This window comes from Prionailurus viverrinus, chromosome B1 (assembly GCF_022837055.1).
Source record: "Prionailurus viverrinus isolate Anna chromosome B1, UM_Priviv_1.0, whole genome shotgun sequence".
Taxonomy (NCBI): domain Eukaryota; kingdom Metazoa; phylum Chordata; class Mammalia; order Carnivora; family Felidae; genus Prionailurus; species Prionailurus viverrinus.
Window position 1 is genome coordinate 65,718,646 of NC_062564.1, and position 19,407 is coordinate 65,738,052.

The window sequence follows — 19,407 nt, forward strand, 5'->3', positions numbered from 1 at the left end:
CTGCCTGTCTTCAGTTTTTCTCTTTCCTTTTTCTCTTAAACATACTCTAAGAGGCTTTTACCTTCACAATTCCATGCTATCTGCATTTATAAGTATCACTAATGATTTCTGCATTGTTAAATCCAATAAACTGTTTCTAGCTTCATCTCATTTCTCAACATTTACCTCTGCTTTCTTATAATATACCTTTATCACTTAGCTTCAAGAACATCCCACTGTAGTTTTCTTCATATAAGAGCTGGTTCAGTCTTCTTTGATGCTTCCCACTTGTCTCACTGATTCATCTCTTCTTCCTTGATGACGTTATACAGTTAAATGCCATCTGTATGGTACGATAGCATCTTCAGCCAGGAGCCTTTCTTGATCTGAAGGCTTATTTATACAATTTTTCAGGTGCTGGAAATACAAACATGGAGAAAGAAATGACCTTATCCTTTAAAACACTTGGTTGGTAAGAGAAGTAATTACTTTGTCAGATGACAAATTTTAAAAAGTCCTAATTATATAAAAACTTAACATGATATGTGTTAATATAAAAAGGTAGGGTAGGCATGTTGACAGAGACAAAGAGAAGACTTTAGCATGTGGAAGATTGCTACCATACACTTTTAAAAAATATTCTATTGAATGTTGTTTTGCATAATTGTAATTAAAGTGAAATTCTAGATTGATGATATAATTGTTGATTTAACATATATATAATGTAATTTTGCACTGTAGAGAAGTATACTTTCTGAATGTTGTAGAGGGCTGGTAAAATGTCCATGTATTCTCTATCATTTTTCCCCTACTTTATATCTTTCTGATTGACTTCATATCTTTATAAAGCCTCTTTATATCTTTCTCATCATCTTATTAAGTCACAGAAGAAAAGATGTATATATTTTATATATACATTTACATATTAACACACATACATATTTACATATATATGCATGTTACATAAGAATGTTTCTGCAAACACAAACATACATGTACTCTCTATATGAGTTATTACCAAGTAAATCTATACAAATGCTGGCATAAGAGCAATGAGAATCAACTGGTTTGTGTCATTATTTTTTTCTATTTCTCTTCTTTCAGTAAATCTATCAGCTGCATGTTAAAAACAATCTTGGATCACATGGATTACTTTATGAAACAAACATCTCAACTCTATAGACAAGTTAAGGGAACAGCTGATACATAATCTTACTCCAGGATTTTCAGTGCAGCATCATCATCATAAAGCAGGACACTGTCTAACGCAGCTTACATGTAATCAGCTTTCCACTGTTGCTTCAGCCAAAAGGATGTACATTAAATTTTGTAGGAAAAACATCTTTATTTGAGGAGGAAATTATTTCTAAATGGCTTTGCATTAGGTGAAACAGTATTTTTCATAATCATAATGATATTTTGAAAGGATACCACCAAAAATCTTTGATAAAATTATCTATATCTATATTCTATCATAATAATTTTAGAAGTCAACATGAGTCAGGTCTCTACTGAAAAATTAATACTGGTATTTTCAAAATTCCAACTTCTAAAAATTTCTGAGAATCCATTAATAGGACCACAAAACATCAGCTAAGGGCTATGTAAATACAAAGCTACAATATAAAGATTGGCAGATTGTCATCTTATGCATTTGTGTTTAACATTTTTACAGAACTTACTGTGTGCTATATAAATACTAACACATTTAATCTTGCTACTAATACTGTGAAGGAGTCATTCTTATTATTTTCATTTTAAAGATAAGAAAACCAAAGCATAGAGAGGCTAACTAATTTGCCAACGTCATACATCCAATACATAGCTTTCATAGAACTTTATGTCTAATTAAAGGACTAAATACTATGAACAATTTGAAGAGGGGGTCTATCACTGTTACCTCATGTGACTTACAACCTTGCCACATATTCGGGGCAGTTAAAATGTGAAGACCGGACTAGGAGAGAAAGAACATAATTCATGAACAATGAATGACAGAATGGAAAATATAGGAGAAAGGTCATGATACAGAAACAAGAAATCTATTTCATGGCCCAACGTAAAATAACCTTAGTTTGTGATAAAAACATTGGTTATCAGCTTGCTGTTGTCTTTGGTATAATTTAAATAGCACTAAAGAGTAGAGATTCAAATTCAAATTCTGTTTCTGCCAAGTATTACATGTGTTGTCTAGGACAAATTGTGCTTTTCAGGAGCTGCTCTCTCATTTTTCTAAAGTTCCTTGAAAATCTCAAATTCTATGCAGTGAGATTGTCAAATCGTAGGGTTTGATTTCAGAGCATATAATTCTATGAATCAGAAAAAGCAAAAATTATATTTTTAATTTGTCCTCATGTGTATCTACTTTGTGGTATAAAGTTCTCATATGACTCACGACAGTGAGTGCACATTTACAGACAGCCTATGTGATTATGAGGTTTTTGTTTGTTTTTTTTTTTAGTGTGTTTCTTTTGTTTTCCCCACTAGTAGTAATATATTTTTACCATCTCTTGTTACTGCCGTGATCCCAATTTTTAAAGTGAAATGTATAGATATACAAATAGCATATATGCCCTAAGGTATTACTTTTGCCTCTTGTTTGTAAGGGAAAAAATGACATTTTTAATATTTTTGTCCTTGGACACTTTATCTCATGCAAGTTGTTCAGGTTTTTGTGACTGTGTAACTTCTATCCTAGTATTTTGTGATTATATTTGTGTTTGCTTTGCCTTTAAAACTTAGAAATTTTCTGCCCATATCAATCAAACATTCCTTTACAGTTTTCATTGCTGTATTCTAACCTTTCTGCTGACTTCATCTTGTCTTATTTTCACATACTTATTATTTTTTTCTAGAGGCAATTTCACTTATTTATGACATAAGATATGTAAGTAAAAAATAACAAAAGAAAATATGACTTAAGAAACAGTACTAGAGTAGACACCATGTATTTAAAAAAATTTATATTGTAGCTTTGTCTTTCTCTTTACCTTCTTCCTGATATTAGCTAACACCTGTGAAAAATCTTAGTTGTCTTCTGTAATTAAAAAATTGAACTGGTTTGTTTTGAATAATATCTTCATATCTGAGTCCAAATACTTCCATTCTTAACTGTAAGGTTTTTTCAAACCACTAAATTTACCCTGTGTTCTAATTTTCTAGAAGAAAACATTGTAATTCATAATCCCTCTTTGATTTCAGAATCTTAATGTTTGCAACATTAAGAAGAGATTCTGTCAACTCTCAGAAGGAGATTAAGTTAAAACTGACAAAATGTGATTGAAATTTATGGACAGCATTGTCTATATTAGAAGTTAAAAAAAAAAAGCAAAAAAAAAGTATTACAGGAGTGCCTGGGTAGCTTAGTCATTTGTGTCTGACTCTTGGTTTGGGCTTAGGTCATCACCTCATGGTTCATGACTTTGAGCTCCGCATAGGGCTCAGCGCTATGCAGAGCCTGCTTGGGGTTCTCTGTCTCCCTCTCTCTCTGCCCTCCCCCACTCACTCTCTATCTCTTTCAAAAGTAAATTAATAAGTGTTTTAAAAAAAGAGTATGTAGTATTATAGATATAAATGTTTCAAAGATGATAAAATCATCAACAATTTTAAACATTGCCAAAATATACTATATATTCTTTCTCTCTTTATATATATACATATATATGTATATATATATATGTATATATATATATGTATATATACACACACACACACAAATGTTAAGTACATATATAATTTAATATAAAGTGTAAAATGTATAACATATATATGTACACACACGCACACATATATAGTGCAATATATATGTTCAAGTAGATCTCTTGAAGTACTATCCAGCTAAATCCTTTTGCCATGTATAATAGTAATCAAAATTAAATGCAAACAATTTACATGGAGTAGATGATATTATATACTTTATATACTAATACCAAACATATGTGAAAAAGCAAAACATATGTCTTGGAAATAATATTTTTAATCTGGCTTTTTTCTTTCCAACCTAAGGGGAAAAAACCTTGTACCCCTTTACTTTAAAAATGAAAGGGAAGTTCATGCTAATAATAATGTATTTTAAAATGTGTTATACTTGTAGGGTAAATCTGACTAGGAACTCCTATAGTACCATTGCTTTCCTTTCCTCAATTTTAAACGAAAAAGTATTTTTTTACTATGGGAAATCATATAGCTATGTCCTGGGTTCGGAGGTTATAGGGAACCCATTGCACAGCAGAGCACTGCTTTCTGGGCTTGCTGAAAACAGCAGGCTGTGCTTCACTTAACTAGTATATGCATATCTAGGGGTTAGGTCCTGCTTGTGCTCATAAATTCCTTAGACTGTGTATCACATACAATATTTTATCCTATGTTAACTTGTTTTTCTGCATGTTTTCAGTACGTTCTTACTGGCATGTAGCCCACTGACCTATTGCACATTGTTTCACTGCATGTGTGCTCAGTACATATGGGAGCTGGAGAGCAGCTCAGGGAGACTTCCCTTAGCCTTTTTCTCACCTCTCTTCACTTGCATGGAGTCATGAGTAAACCTTTCTGCTGTCCTCGACTTTGCTGGACAAAGTGGAAAATCAAACCACAGTTTACATTTAAAAACTAACTTCTATTTAAAATATATTAATTTTATCAAAATAATGACTTCATTAAATGTAAACAAATAAAGAAGTCTGAGACTGAAACTTGAACCTTTGCCAAAGGTTCTCATGTGTTTTCTTTCATTGTTTTGAATTTGTAAATACCCTAGAACCCTCAGAGCTTTCAGCGTTATTTAAAGCACTTCAGGGTTAAAGCTATTTACTCCTTACAGTCTGGAAAATAAACTTAGGGGACTTAGGTAGGTATTTCTGAATATTTCAGCAAGGGCATGATATTTTGCCTGACAATTTATTGAAGAGTGCTAAAACATGGCTTTCAAATTAATTAGGAGACAATTTCTTAAGTATCTAGATTGTTTTTATTTGATCCAAAGAAATAATTCAAATTTGTTTGAGTGTTTCCCAATGTAGAATATATAGAACATAAGGAGATTTAAGTCAGTAGTTCTAACAACTACTACCAATTTGAAGAATTAACCATTTAGCAAATTGAAAACATTTTTGACTTCTGACAGAAAACAAACTTATGGAGCATATAATGATGAACATTTTTCCTATGTCAGAAAGTTCTGATTTTGTATCTATTCATAAAAGAACATTTTTTCCTGTGAAGAGAGGGAACCGTTTAACTGATTAAAAGTCGATATAATTCTTCTTTTCCTTGCTTTCTGATGTCTCTCAATAATATGGAAAGACTTTAAAAACTTAATCTATTTTGAGTTTTCGTTTGAGTGTATGATATTATTTAAAAAAAATATTTGCCTTTCCTTTTACACTCAAATGTTTTCTCCACTAAATTATCTAAGGAGGGACTTTTATCTTTTGGAAACAAACAAATGAATCAACATCCTTTCAGATCTTAAAGCTATTCCTTCTGGGAATAAAAGTAAAAAGTTGTAATTTTAGACTATTTTAGTACTTAAAATCAGGATGTTTTCACCTGATTACTTGTCTGGCTTTCTTAGATAATTATATGATTGTTACAAAAATAATGTCTACATTGCTAATGGAAGTAAACATTTGTTGCTATAAATATAATGATTAGGCAACTAATCAGGTTGCAAATAGACTATGTTTGTCATTATTTGCTTTATTCATATTTTGATCGGAACAAATTAGATAATCTAGAAGAAGCCTTAAAATTGCTTTTACTCCCTCAAGTCTAGAACAGATTTAGCCTTTTGTTTCTTCTGTGTACCATTTTCTGCTGTCTCACACAAACACACCAAAGAAGAAACAATATAAGCAGAGAGAAAAAGTCCACAGTCACATAAATAACCACCAGATACAGCCCAATCCATAAGACAAACCCTCCTAAACCATGTGTTCTTGTGGTTACAGGTATTTTGTACTCTTCATTAATTTATTCAGCATATTTATTCCAAAAATATCAATTGTGCACCTAATATATGCCAGGAACTGTTCTAGACCATTGGGATTTCACAATGAAGAGAACATATGAAGATACTTGCCATTTAGAACTTGGGAGTTATGTTCTGTGTATACCAATATTGTATCTTTAAGGAACTTGGATTTACCTACTTTGTTATGTGCTTTTAAATTCTTTTTTTTTTGTTTTTCAAGTTTATTTATTTATATTGGGGTGGGGGGCACAGAGAGAGAAGGAGAGAGAGAATCCTAAGCAGGCTCTGTGCTGTCAGCACAGAGCCCAATGTGTGACTCGAACTCATGAACCATGAGATCATGACCTGAGCCGAAACCAGGAATTGGAAGCTTAACCAAATGAGCCACCTAGGCTCTCCTTTAAACTCTTTTTTATTAAAATTCTGTACAGCATATAGTTAAAAATTCATCTTCTTGGTATAAGTAAGTTCTTACTCAATATTTTATTCCCATGAGGCCCTTATTTCTACTACCATATATTTGTCTCTAAATTTACCACCTAAAATCTCTCACTTTTCATTTAGTTACGAACTTTAAATTTTATTATCTGGTCTGTATTTATTATAATGGAAGTTGTTATACATATAAAACCCATAACACACTGTTGTATATGCATTTATATAAATATAAACATATATGAATCATTCTGAAAAATTCCTATTTACCACCCAACTGAAGACAATGGGTAACTTACAAGTTTAGAAAGCCCACAGTGCGCTCCTCCTCAAATCAACCCTCTTCCTTTACTCACTCATTTTTTTACTCATGTTCCCAACAGACGTTCTAAATGTTCTGTTTCATTTCACTTGCATTTCTTAAATGTAGATCACATGTATATTTAAAAACTTACTGTTTAGTTTTTCATGTGTGATCTTTCCAGTCCCAATTTTGAATAGTTTCTGCTACCAGTTTGTAGTGGCCCCTCTGAAATAGCGAGTTTCAATAAATGTGTGTATATATGTCAGTTTTCTGCTTGGTGACACTACTTTTGCCTATTCCTCCACCAATATGAACATTTTTAAGTCTTGTAACTTGGTATGGCATTTCTGTTCACCTTTTTTTTTTTTACTTGTTGGCATTATATCAAATCTTTCGATTCAATTCATGAGCATGGTATACTTTTACTCTCTTGGTATCTTTTTTAATGTCCTATAAGAAAACCTTTTTCTTTTTATGAAATGTATTTTATATCGTATTTAAATTTATTCCTATGTACCTTTTGCTGTATCATAAATTCTGTATTTAATTACTTTTTCTTTTTTTTTAAATTTTTTTTAACGTTTATTTATTTTTGAGACAGAGAGAGACCGAGCATGAATGGGGGAGGGTCAGAGAGAGAGGGAAACACAGAATCTGAAAGAGGCTCCAGGCTCTGAGCAGTCAGCACAGAGCCCGACGCGGGGCTCAAACTCATGGACTGCGAGATCATGACCTGAGCTGAAGTCAGAGGCTTAACCGACTGAACCACCCAGGCACCCCTTTAATTACTTTTTCTAATGGATTGTTTTTTATATATAGAAGTGAAGCTTTCTTTTGTATAGTAAAATTACATCCAGAAATTAATCCAATACTTTGGCTGTAGATTATTAAGTGTATTCTATGTAGATAGAAGTTGTGTTTTTCATTTAACATGTTATTTATTGCTATTATTTAAAGATTTTATCCTGCTAGAATTTTCTGTAAAATATTCTGTAAAATATGTTTCCCCATTAATAACTAAATATGGTTTCTGCTACTGATTGGTTGAGTGTGATAAAGATTATGAAGTGATCATTAGATTTACAAAATAAATGTTTACTTATTTTGAGAGAGAGAGAGTTGGGGGGAAGGACAGAGAGAAAGAGAGAGAGCATCCCAAGCAGGCTCCATACTGTCAGCGTGGAGCCTGATGCGGGGCTAGAACTCAGGAAATGGGAGATCATGACCTGAGCTGAAATCAAGAGTCAGATGCTTAACTGACTAAGCCACCCAGGTGCCCCGTCAGTTGTTTGTTTGTTTATTTTTTTAAGCTTTTAAATATTTGAAGTAATCCAGGAAAGTACTCTGTCATCTTCAGTTTATATCAGATACTATAGACATGTTCAATTTGTAAACCAATATGGTCCCGTAAAATCTGGCAACTATTTGATTTCTACATCAAACACACAAAAGAGCTCTTTTCCTGAGGCTTCCAAGATCACAGCATTCAGCATAAGATGCCCTCCTGCATCCTGTAGCAATCCTTCCTTAAGGATGCTATATGCAAATATATACTTGGTCTGTAATCTGTAGAGAATTTCCTTCCTCCTTTTGTAACCCAGCCCAAGGATTATTTCCTTCTTATTTTGGTAACATTTCTAACTCCTACTGGAATGAGCCATTTGTCTCATAAACACTAAACACATTTCCCCATCCTCCATCTGCTAGGATAATTTGACAACTCCACCTCAATTAATCTAGATTTTCACAAAGAAAGTAAGAGCAGTATCTTATGCATACTTGGCAACTGCTGCTTTTTACTGTGTGACATAAAAGCTACCAAAGCAAGGAGAAACGTAGGATATTAGACAACTCGGGATATGGATAGGAGAAAATAAATACAGCAGTGATAACAGAAAACAGATTTATATTTTAATATTTTTGTGATCTAAGAAATCACTGTTTTTTTGAAATAAGGAAAATCACTCTTTGGCTAGTTCTATACTCTATAATGTCAAATAATTATCTAAGATGTTTATTAATCTGTATTATATAGAGAAGTGCCCTTATAGCTGCTGTAGTTTGTTGTGGGTAAAACATTTTTCATGCGGTTGTTTCAAGAGACTCTCAATAATGTTTTGCATTTCACATATTAGAAACAAACAGTGGTCCTTTTAGATCATTGAAGCAGGAGAATGGTGTCAACCTTGGATTATGGAGGATTTCATATTAATCTGCCTTGAGTTAGGGTGATTCAGTTAAAGGTCTTTGGTTGTAAACAGGAGAAACCAACTTCATCTTAATTCAGAAAAATAATTTTCTTAACTTGTAATCCAGTGCTGACATAAGTAAGCATCCTGTTTCACACTTTCCACATTTCTCATGATATTCGGATTATTTGACAGTAGTGGGTAGAATTCCCCTCGGTTATCTCAAAGATCCCGGTGCCACAGTTGATAGATTAATTGTTTTACAACTGCATATTATGGGGTAGTTACTGTCTCATCTCAGTGTTTAAACAGCAGTCTCACTGCTGTTTCCCCATCTTAGTGTGGGTAAATATTTCCAATTACTCCACATTTCCTAGAGGATCTTTTGCTTGTCCCAACTCCTGGAACCCATTTAGTGATCATTTGGTATTTTTTGACTGCAAGCAAAACATAATTTGTCTGACCAAACTTGGGGAAAAGGAACCTAGGTATTTCAAAAGCTAAAAACAGGGACTGAACAAAGTGGCTCATAAAAGATAGATATTATAGGGGCGCCTGGGTGGCTCAGTCTGTTAAGTGTCCGACTTCAGTTCAGGTCATGATCTTGCGGTTTGTGAGTTCAAGCCCCGTGTAGGGCTCTGTGCTGACAACTGAGAGCCTGGAGACTACTTCAGATTCTGTGTCTCCCCCTCTCTCTGTCCCTCCCATGCTCATGCTCTGTCTCTCTCTGTCTCTCAATAATAAATAAATGTTAGAAAAAAGTTTAAAAAAAGATAGAAATTATAGTAGCTCTACTGACTAGGTCAAAGGTCAGCAAACCTTTTTTTTTACAGAGCCAGATAGTAAATATTTTAGGTTTGTGGGCCATTTATTTGGTTACTGTTGCAACTACTCACCTCTGCCATTGTAGTGTGAAATCAGCCATACACAATATGTAAACAAATTAACATGGCTATGTTCCAATGAAAAGTATCTATAAAAAAAAATAGACTAATTCTTATGCCACAGTTTGCTGACATCTGGTCTACATAGGAGCAGACAATTAATGAATTGTTTTGATCTTCTTTGTGCCTTCCGTCCAAGATTCTAAAGTGCAGGGGAGAGATTGTTAATGCACTCAGTTACTTGCCACTTTTCTGGAGCTAAAAAGATACTGTGATTGACTGTCCCATCAGTAGTGCATAGATTGCAGAAGGGTGGTAGGAAGACTGGGGTGATACTTCCTATAGAAGAGAGAAGGAATGCTGGTAAGATTGCATTGAGTTACATATTTCTACTATAGAGATTCTTGTGGAAGAGATGGGGCACCTGGGTGGCTCAGTCGGTTGGTTAAGAGATTCTTGTGGAGGGGAGCTAGTTTAAGAACTTCCTGAAATGATTAATATAGATGCACACTGTGTACAATTCTTAATGAAATATGTGACAAAATCCTGAACCTTATGTTGATAGATGTTCAAAATTTCGATTTTCAAGCATTTGTGAATGAATATGTTGGTCTGTTACATGTTGCCATTTAGTGTGTGCCTGGGAATGAAATGGATGAGAGCCTGGAGTTATTTAGACAATGAAGAAATCTTACCAATGGCCCAGAGTCTAAATTTCAGTAATTTTATTGCTCTTTTATCCATAATCAACACAGTAAGTTTTATTATCAATCCCCCAAAAAAGGTCACAAATATTTTAGCTGTACTTAATTGAATTTTAAGTAGGAAGTTTTGTGTGCCAGAGATATTTGTATATTCAGTAGAGATTTTCAAGTCTTATTAAACTGCTATCCTTGTAGACATGTATACATTGCTTTTAGGCAAGCAAGAGTGAAAACTTTCAAAATGTAATGATTTTTACAGACAAAGGGTCTGTGATATCACATCACTCTTTTGAATTCAGTCGGGATTTTGGATTATCTAAAAAAGCTGTTTCCTATTTAAAGGGTTTTTAATTACAAGGTCTGAACTGGATTGAAAATAGATGCATGGAACATTAAGGGACATAATTATCTATAGCTGACAATTGGTCCAGATGTCAGATGTGCCACACCAATAGCTTTACATACAAAAATGTTTTTAGTTTAAGAGATTGATTTAACTATTTAAAGTAATTCAGACACAAACAGTATTTTCAGATGGCATATTGATGGGCACCACTTGAATTTTGAATAATTTGAAATGTGTGTTTATAGAAGAACACATATGATGCCAGATATATCTATATTAATTATCACTGGCCAAAAAACTATTACATATTGTGTATCTGTGTAAAACTAATATGGTGTATACCTGCAACTAATAGGATATTTTATGTCAATGATACTTTAATAAAAACAAATTAAAAAACCCTAATACCTACATACTTTGTTCTCCCTACTTGATATCTACATGAAGAGATCTAGAATTATCATTTCATGAGTTGAAAAATGGTGAAAAAAAGATAATGTTACCAACTTTAAGAATCCTACAACTATTAATTATAATATTATTATAACCTCAAGTTGTCATTCATTAAGATTTACAAAAAAGTAAAAAATTTGAACTAGAAGTGTCTTTATCCTCATATATCTTGCTTAGTGTCTTTAAGATCTTGTTAAATGTGTGTGTGTGTGTGTGTTCATGTGTATGTCTATTCTGTGTGGTTGGTGGAGAGAAGCAGTTAGTAATTCCTACGATCACTTTCTGGTTTTTAGGGATCTAAATGTCCAATATTAGTTCCAGAAAGTATAGAGGAATTGCCATTACATCATTCAGTCAGTCATTGTTCCAATTATTAATTCATTTATTTATTCATTAATTACAATAACATTACGAACCTATGCAAAAATATGAATAATTATATCAACTCTCAAGGAACTTTTAGTCTCATGGGAGACTGAAATTAAACTCTTTATTTCTTGAAGCTATGATTAATAAAAAAGAATTTCATCTATTCTGTATTTTTTAACAAGTTATGCATTGGCCATCTTTATTTTTATTTTTTAAGTATAATTTATTGTCAGATTGTTTTCCATAAAACACCCAGTGCTCATCCCAACAAGTGCCCTCTTCAGTGCCCATCACCCACTTTCCTCTCTCCCCCACTCCCTATCAACCCTCAATTTGTTCTCTGTATTTAAGAGTCTCTTTTATGGTTTGCCTGCCTCCCTCTCTGTTTGTAACTTTTTTCCCCTCCCCCTCCCCCATGGTCTTCTGTTAAGTTTCTCAAGATCCACATGAGTGAAAACATATGGTATCTGTCTTTTTTTTTTCAGTTTAAAACTTTTATTTTTTTTTCAGAAGAAGGTATCTGTTTTTCTTTGACTGATTTCACTTAGCAAATAACCTCCAATTCCATCCATGTTGCTGCAAATGGCCAGATTTCATTCTTTCTCATTGCCAAGTAGTATTCTATTGTATATATAAGCCACATCTTCCTTATCCATTCATGAGTTAATGGATATTTAGGCTCATTCCATAATTTGACTATTGTTGAAAGTGCTGCATTGGTCATCTCTGAGCAATTTGACTACATGGTTGAACAAATGACATTTCATCAGAAATTGCTATCAATTCCATATATATTTTATTTGTTCTTGACAATTCTTACCATTCTGAATATTTATTACTTTGTGAAAAAATCCCAAAATTTCATGACATAAAACAACTATTTTGTATGGTCATAAATATTATAGAGCAATCAGAAATTTAGACAGGGCAAAGGGGGAGCCATTTATCTCTGTTCAGTGATTTCTGAGGACTCAGCTAACTGCTTGAAGACTTGAGTTGACTCCACACATAGGGTCTGAGCTCATCTGAGGTTTTCACTTATGTTATGATGGTTGATACTTGCTGGTGGTTGATAAGCTGATGGACTTCAACTGTAATACTTGAAGTGCATGTGGCCTCTCAGTGAGTTGGGGCTGTTTAACAATATAGTAAATGGATTCCCATAGTAGGTGTCCTAAGGGACAGAACTTGACAGAAAGTATATTTCCTATTCTAACCTAGTCTTATAAATTATGCCATGTTATTTGTGTTATATTCTATTTGTTCAAGGCAGTTACAAAGAAACCCTTCCCCCCTTCCTCCCCGCCCAGTTTCAAGAAAATTGGAAATGCCTCTACCTTTTGCTGGGGCAAAGGCAGATTTTTGGAAGGGCATGTGAGATTAGAAATATTGTGTCCTTTGTTGGAAAACACAATTTGCCAAAGTCCACCATCCAGCTACAGTAACTCCTGTTTGAATTGATGTTGGTACCAGAGCAGAATCTAAATACAAGACTGTGGTTTTGGAACTAGGTTGCAAGTAAGAAGAAGCTGGAAGGACCTTGAGAAGGGTGTTAGTGAAATCCTAGAGTCTTTAAAGAGACTGTTGGAAAAAGCCTAATTGCCCTCAGCCTAATTGCTGAATACTTAAATGAAAGAAAGGTAAATATTATTCCACGTTGGAGAGCCAGGGGTCCCTTGTTAATGAAGTGGAAGAAATTTGGCAACATTGTTGCCTAAAGTAACATTAGCGAAAACGTCCTAATTAACTGATGAACTAGCTAAGGATATTTCTAGAAGAGATTTAAAGGTATGACCTGGCTTTTTCTTGCTGTCTCTAGTAAAATGTGAGAAAATAGGAATTAGCTAAAGGAAGAACAGTACAGTATAAGGTACCATGGTTTTCTCATTCAAAAATAAAACTTTTTCTTAGAATGAGACTCCCCAGGTAGCAAGTGCTTCTAAGATTAAGAAATGGCTTCAAGACAAGTATTAAATATTAGCTTTGTTTTGTTTTGCTTTATTTTTTAAGGCTTTCTAGTATATTCATTACTACATAAAATAATTATGTATATATAATTTATGATATACATTCATTTACTGTGTTTATATTTAAAATGGCATATTCTTTTTAAGTGGAAGATTCATCTATTCCACCTTGAAAATGAACACTTTTTCAAAGTAAGTTTTATATAAAATGGGCATTTAACTAATTACCTAAGTTTCTATCAAAAATAAACTTTGAAAGTTTTTATTTAATATTAATTTAGATAGTTACAATAAAGTTAGGTATGTTAAATACTACTACTACAAACGGATATTTATAGCAGTGTTAATTTCTGAATTAAGAAACAATGTATTGTCATTTTAGAAAATGTAGAAAATCTAAGGAATAAAAAAATATCCTATCATTCAGAAATAACCATCATTAGTTTGCATTGGCATAAATAATTTCTTCTATTCATTTAAAATACATAACTTATTTCCTGATAAAATCAGTAGTATAATTATTTTACACCCAATAATTATATCCTTATATGAATTTATTTATCTGAAATTGCCAAGCTTGGAGTCAAAAGATCCTTAATAAGCAGCACAGAGATATATAAATACATTCATCATAACATCTAAATACATAATACAAAAATGCCCTTTACTAATACTGTATCTGTCCTGTGTATCACCATCTTTATCATTAAACATAAAAATGTACGAACTTGCTCTTTAGTTGTTGTAGCATAATTGACTTTCTGTAAGCATTTGATATTCATCCATGAAGTATTTAGGAATAGAGGGTGAGGGGGGGGGTTGGTTTTTGAATCAAAGCTGCACTTTTAATTTAGAAGAAATAGTTATACATATGCTTGCAAATTTCTTATTTAAAATGTTAATTCATGTGGACAAAATATTGTCATGATAAGCAGGAACATGAAATCAGTGTTTAAAAACAAAAATAAAAACAAGAGTTTTTCCCTGCAAAAGATAATGAGTAATAGGCTTTTAAAATTTTAGACAAATACTAATGGTAATGTATCATATATAATATAGTATATATCTCTCACTTCCAGTAGGCTTAAAATGGAACACTGCAAAATGTTTATTCAGAAGTAAATATGTAAGTATTGCTATTTCATTTTAAACCTACTGAAAGAACATTCATGTTTGAAAGGCGTGGGCTTGATATCTACATTATTGCTTTTTACAATGTTCTTGTGCAAGTTACTTGTTCACTAAACACATTCCTCCATGTGTTCAAAAAGTACCATTATTACCTACCTTATCACGTTGTTGTGTATCCTGAATGAGATAATAACCATGCAGGGCCCAGCCTTAGCCTGGTTTCATATGTAGTGATTTCCCTTTATTCTTCCAGTATAATCTGATATTGGTCCTCCTCTCCTTTAGCTGGCAGATATTTTATATGCAGTGTGTTGTTACCTCTTCTGATCATTATGAGGCGGTCAGGTACTGAAATATTAGGATACTAGGAAGAGAGTAACTGCTTATCTGTGATATAAATTTCTCTTGTTTAAAGAGAAACCAGTTAAAAAATAATAACTCAATCTCAAACCTAGTGGCTGAGGAGGCAACGTGTCCAGGGCAGGACTCTGGAAAGCTCATAGGTGTTGCAAATCACTGTTGCACTTAGATCAAAGACCTCATGCATTCAGCCCCCAAAGTTTGCATTCTGAGGCTGTGATCCTGATTTTAAAATTACCAGCTGCCAAAGATTACTGATTGCTACTTTTTAGGCAAAAATCCAACTGTGACATAATGTGACTTATTTGTTTGTTTTTTGTTATTCTGACATATTGATGGGCATTTTTTGGTGGGATCAATCCATATACTTGTGTTTAGCCAAGAGAAATTAGAGAGAGACAAAGGGAGAGGGAAGGGGGAGAAGGAGATGGAAAGGGAGAGAAGATAGATGGATATTTTAGATATGTAATTGATCCAAGGAATGGTTAAAATAGACCAGGGAAAAGAGGTTAAAAAAATGCCTTGGTGGGACTTGGCAAGATGGTGGCTTAGGAGGACGCTGGGCTCACCGAACGTCCTGCTGATCACTTAGATTCCATCTACACCTGCCTAAATAACCCAGAAAACTGCCAGAGGATTAGCAGAACGGAGTCGCCGGAGCCAAACGCAGATGAGAGGCCCACTGAAGAGGGTAGGAAGGGCAGCGAGGCGGTGCGGGCTCCACGGACTGGCGGGAGGGAGCCGGGGCGGAGGGGCGGCTCGCCGGCCAAGCAGAGCCCCCAAGTCTGGCTTGCAAAAGCGGAGGGGCCTGACGGAATGTGTTCCCACAACAAGCGCGACTTAGCGTCTGGGAGGTCATAAATTAACAGCTCTGCTCGGAAAGCGGGAAGGCTGGAGGACAAAGGGAGGGAGAGCTGCTGAGCCCCCTGACAACAGGGCTCAGTTTGGTGGGGAACAAAGGCGCTCACCAGCGCCATCTCCCCCGCCCATCCCCCAGCCGAAATCCCAAAGAGAACCAGTTCCTGCCAGGGAACTTGCTCGCTTCACGCAAACACCCAACTCTGCGCTTCTGCGGAGCCAAACCTCCGGCAGCGGATCTGACTCCCTCCCGCTGCCACAGGGCCCCTCCTGAAGTGGATCACCTAAGGAGAAGCGAGCTAAGCCTGCCCCTCCTGCCCCCGTGCAGCTTGCCTACCCACCCCAGCTAATACGCCAGATCCCCAGCATCACAAGCCTGGCGGGGTGCAAGTAGCCCAGACGGGCCACGCCACCCCACAGTGAATCCCGCCCCTAGGAGAGGGGAAGAGAAGGCACACACCAGTCTGACTGTGGCCCCAGCGGTGGGCTGGGGGCAGCCATCAGGTCTGACTGTGTCCCCGCCCACCAACTCCAGTTATACACCACAGCACAGGGGAAGTGCCCTGAAGGTCCTCACCACTCCAGGGACTATCCAAAATGACCAAGCGGAAGAACTCCCCTCAGAAGAATCTCCAGGAAATAACAACAGCTAATGAGCTGATCAAAAAGGATTTAAATAATATAACAGAAAGTGAATTTAGAATAATAGTCATAAAATTAATCGCTGGGCTTGAAAATAGTATACAGGATAGCAGAGAATCTCTTGCTACAGAGATCAGGGGCCTAAGGAACAGTCACGAGGAGCTGAAAAACGCTTTAAACAAAATGCATAACAAAATGGAAACCACCACAGCTCGGCTTGAAGAGGCAGAGGAGAGAATAGGTGAACTAGAAGATAAAGTTATGGAAAAAGAGGAAGCTGAGAAAAAGAGAGAGAAAAAAATCCAGGAGTATGAGGGGAAAATTAGAGAACTAAGTGATACACTAAAAAGAAATAATATACGCATAATTGGTATCCCAGAGGAGGAAGAGAGAGGGAAAGGTGCTGAAGGGGTACTTGAAGAAATAATAGCTGAGAACTTCCCTGAACTGGGGAAGGAAAAAGGCATTGAAATCCAAGAGGCACAGAGAACTCCCTTCAGACGTAACTTGAATCGATCTTCTGCACGACATATCATAGTGAAACTGGCAAAATACAAGGATAAAGAGAAAATTCTGAAAGCAGCAAGGGGTAAACGTGCCCTCACATATAAAGGGAGACCTATAAGACTCGTGACTGATCTCTCTTTTGAAACTTGGCAGGCCAGAAAGAATTGGCACGAGATTTTCAGGGTGCTAGACAGAAAAAATATGCAGCCAAGAATCCTTTATCCAGCAAGTCTGTCATTTAGAATAGAAGGAGAGATAAAATAAACAAAATTGACAAACCTCTACCCAGGCTTCTCAAAAAGAAAAGGGAGATGACCCCAATAGATAAAATCATGAATGAAAATGGAATTATTACAACCAATCCCTCAGAGATACAAACAATTATCAGGGAATACTATGAAACTTATATGCCAACAAATTGGACAACCTGGAAGAAATGGACAAATTCCTGAACACCCACACTCTTCCAAAACTCAATCAGGAGGAAATAGAAAGCTTGAACAGACCCATAACCAGTGAAGAAATTGAATCGGTTATCAAAAATCTCCCAACAAATAAGAGTCCAGGACCAGATGGCTTCCCAGGGGAGTTCTACCAGACGTTTCAAGCAGAGATAATACCTATCCTTCTCAAGCTATTCCAAGAAATAGAAAGGGAAGGAAAACTTCCAGACTCATTCTATGAAGCCAGTATTACTTTGATTCCTAAACCAGACAGAGACCCAGTCAAAAAAGAGAACTACAGGCCAATATCCCTGATGAATATGGATGCAAAAATTCTCAATAAGATACTAGCAAATCGAATTCAACGGCATATAAAAAGAATTATTCACCATGATCAAGTGGGATTCATTCCTGGGATGCAGGGCTGGTTCAACATTTGCAAATCAATCAACGTGATACATCACATTAACAAAAAAAAAGAGGGGCGCCTGGGTGGCGCAGTCGGTTAAGCGTCCGACTTCAGCCAGGTCACGATCTCGCGGTCCGTGAGTTCGAGCCCCGCGTCAGGCTCTGGGCTGATAGCTCAGAGCCTGGAGCCTGTTTCTGATTCTGTGTCTCCCTCTCTCTCTGCCCCTCCCCCGTTCATGTTCTGTCTCTCTCTGTCCCAAAAAAAATAAATAAACGTTGAAAAAAAAAATTAAAAAAAAAAAAAAAAAAAAAAAAGAGAGAAGAACCATATGATCCTGTCAATCGATGCAGAAAAGGCCTTTGACAAAATCCAGCACCCTTTCTTAATAAAAACCCTTGAGAAAGTCGGGATAGAAGGAACATACTTAAAGATCATAAAAGCCATTTATGAAAAGCCCACAGCTAACATCATCCTCAACGGGGAAAAACTGAGAGCTTTTTCCCTGAGATCAGGAACACGACAAGGATGCCCACTCTCACCGCTGCTGTTTAACATAGTGCTGGAAGTTCTAGCATCAGCAATCAGACAACAAAAGGAAATCAAAGGCATCAAAATTGGCAAAGATGAAGTCAAGCTTTCGCTTTTTGCAGATGACATGATATTATACATGGAAGATCCAATAGACTCCACCAAAAGTCTGCTAGAACTGATACATGAATTCAGCAAAGTTGCAGGATACAAAATTAATGTACAGAAAACAGTTGCATTCTTATACACTATCAATGAAGCAACAGAAAGACAAATAAAGAAACTGATCCCATTCACAATTGCACCAAGAAGCATCAAATACCTAGGAATAAATCTAACCAAAGATGTAAAGGATCTGTATGCTGAAAACTATAGAAAGCTTATGAAGGAAATTGAAGAAGATTTAAAGAAATGGAAAGACATTCCCTGCTCATGGATTGGAAGAATAAATATTGTCAAAATGTCAATCCTACCCAAAGCTATCTACACATTCAATGCAATCCCAATCAAAATTGCACCAGCATTCTTCTCGAAACTAGAACAAGCAATCCTAAAATTCATATGGAACCACAAAAGGCCCCGAATAGCCAAAGGAATTTTGAAGAAGAAGACCAAAGCAGGAGGCATCACAATCCCAGACTTTAGCCTCTACTACAAAGCTGTCATCATCAAGACAGCATGGTATTGGCACAAAAACAGACACATAGACCAATGGAATAGAATAGAAACCTCAGAACTAGACCCACAAACGTATGGCCAACTCATCTTTGACAAAGCAGGAGAGAACATCCAATGGAAAAAAGACAGTCTCTTTAACAAATGGTGCTGGGAGAACTGGACAGCAACATGCAGAAGGTTGAAACTAGACCACTTTCTCACACCATTCACAAAAAGGAACTCAAAATGGATAAAGGACCTAAATGTGAGA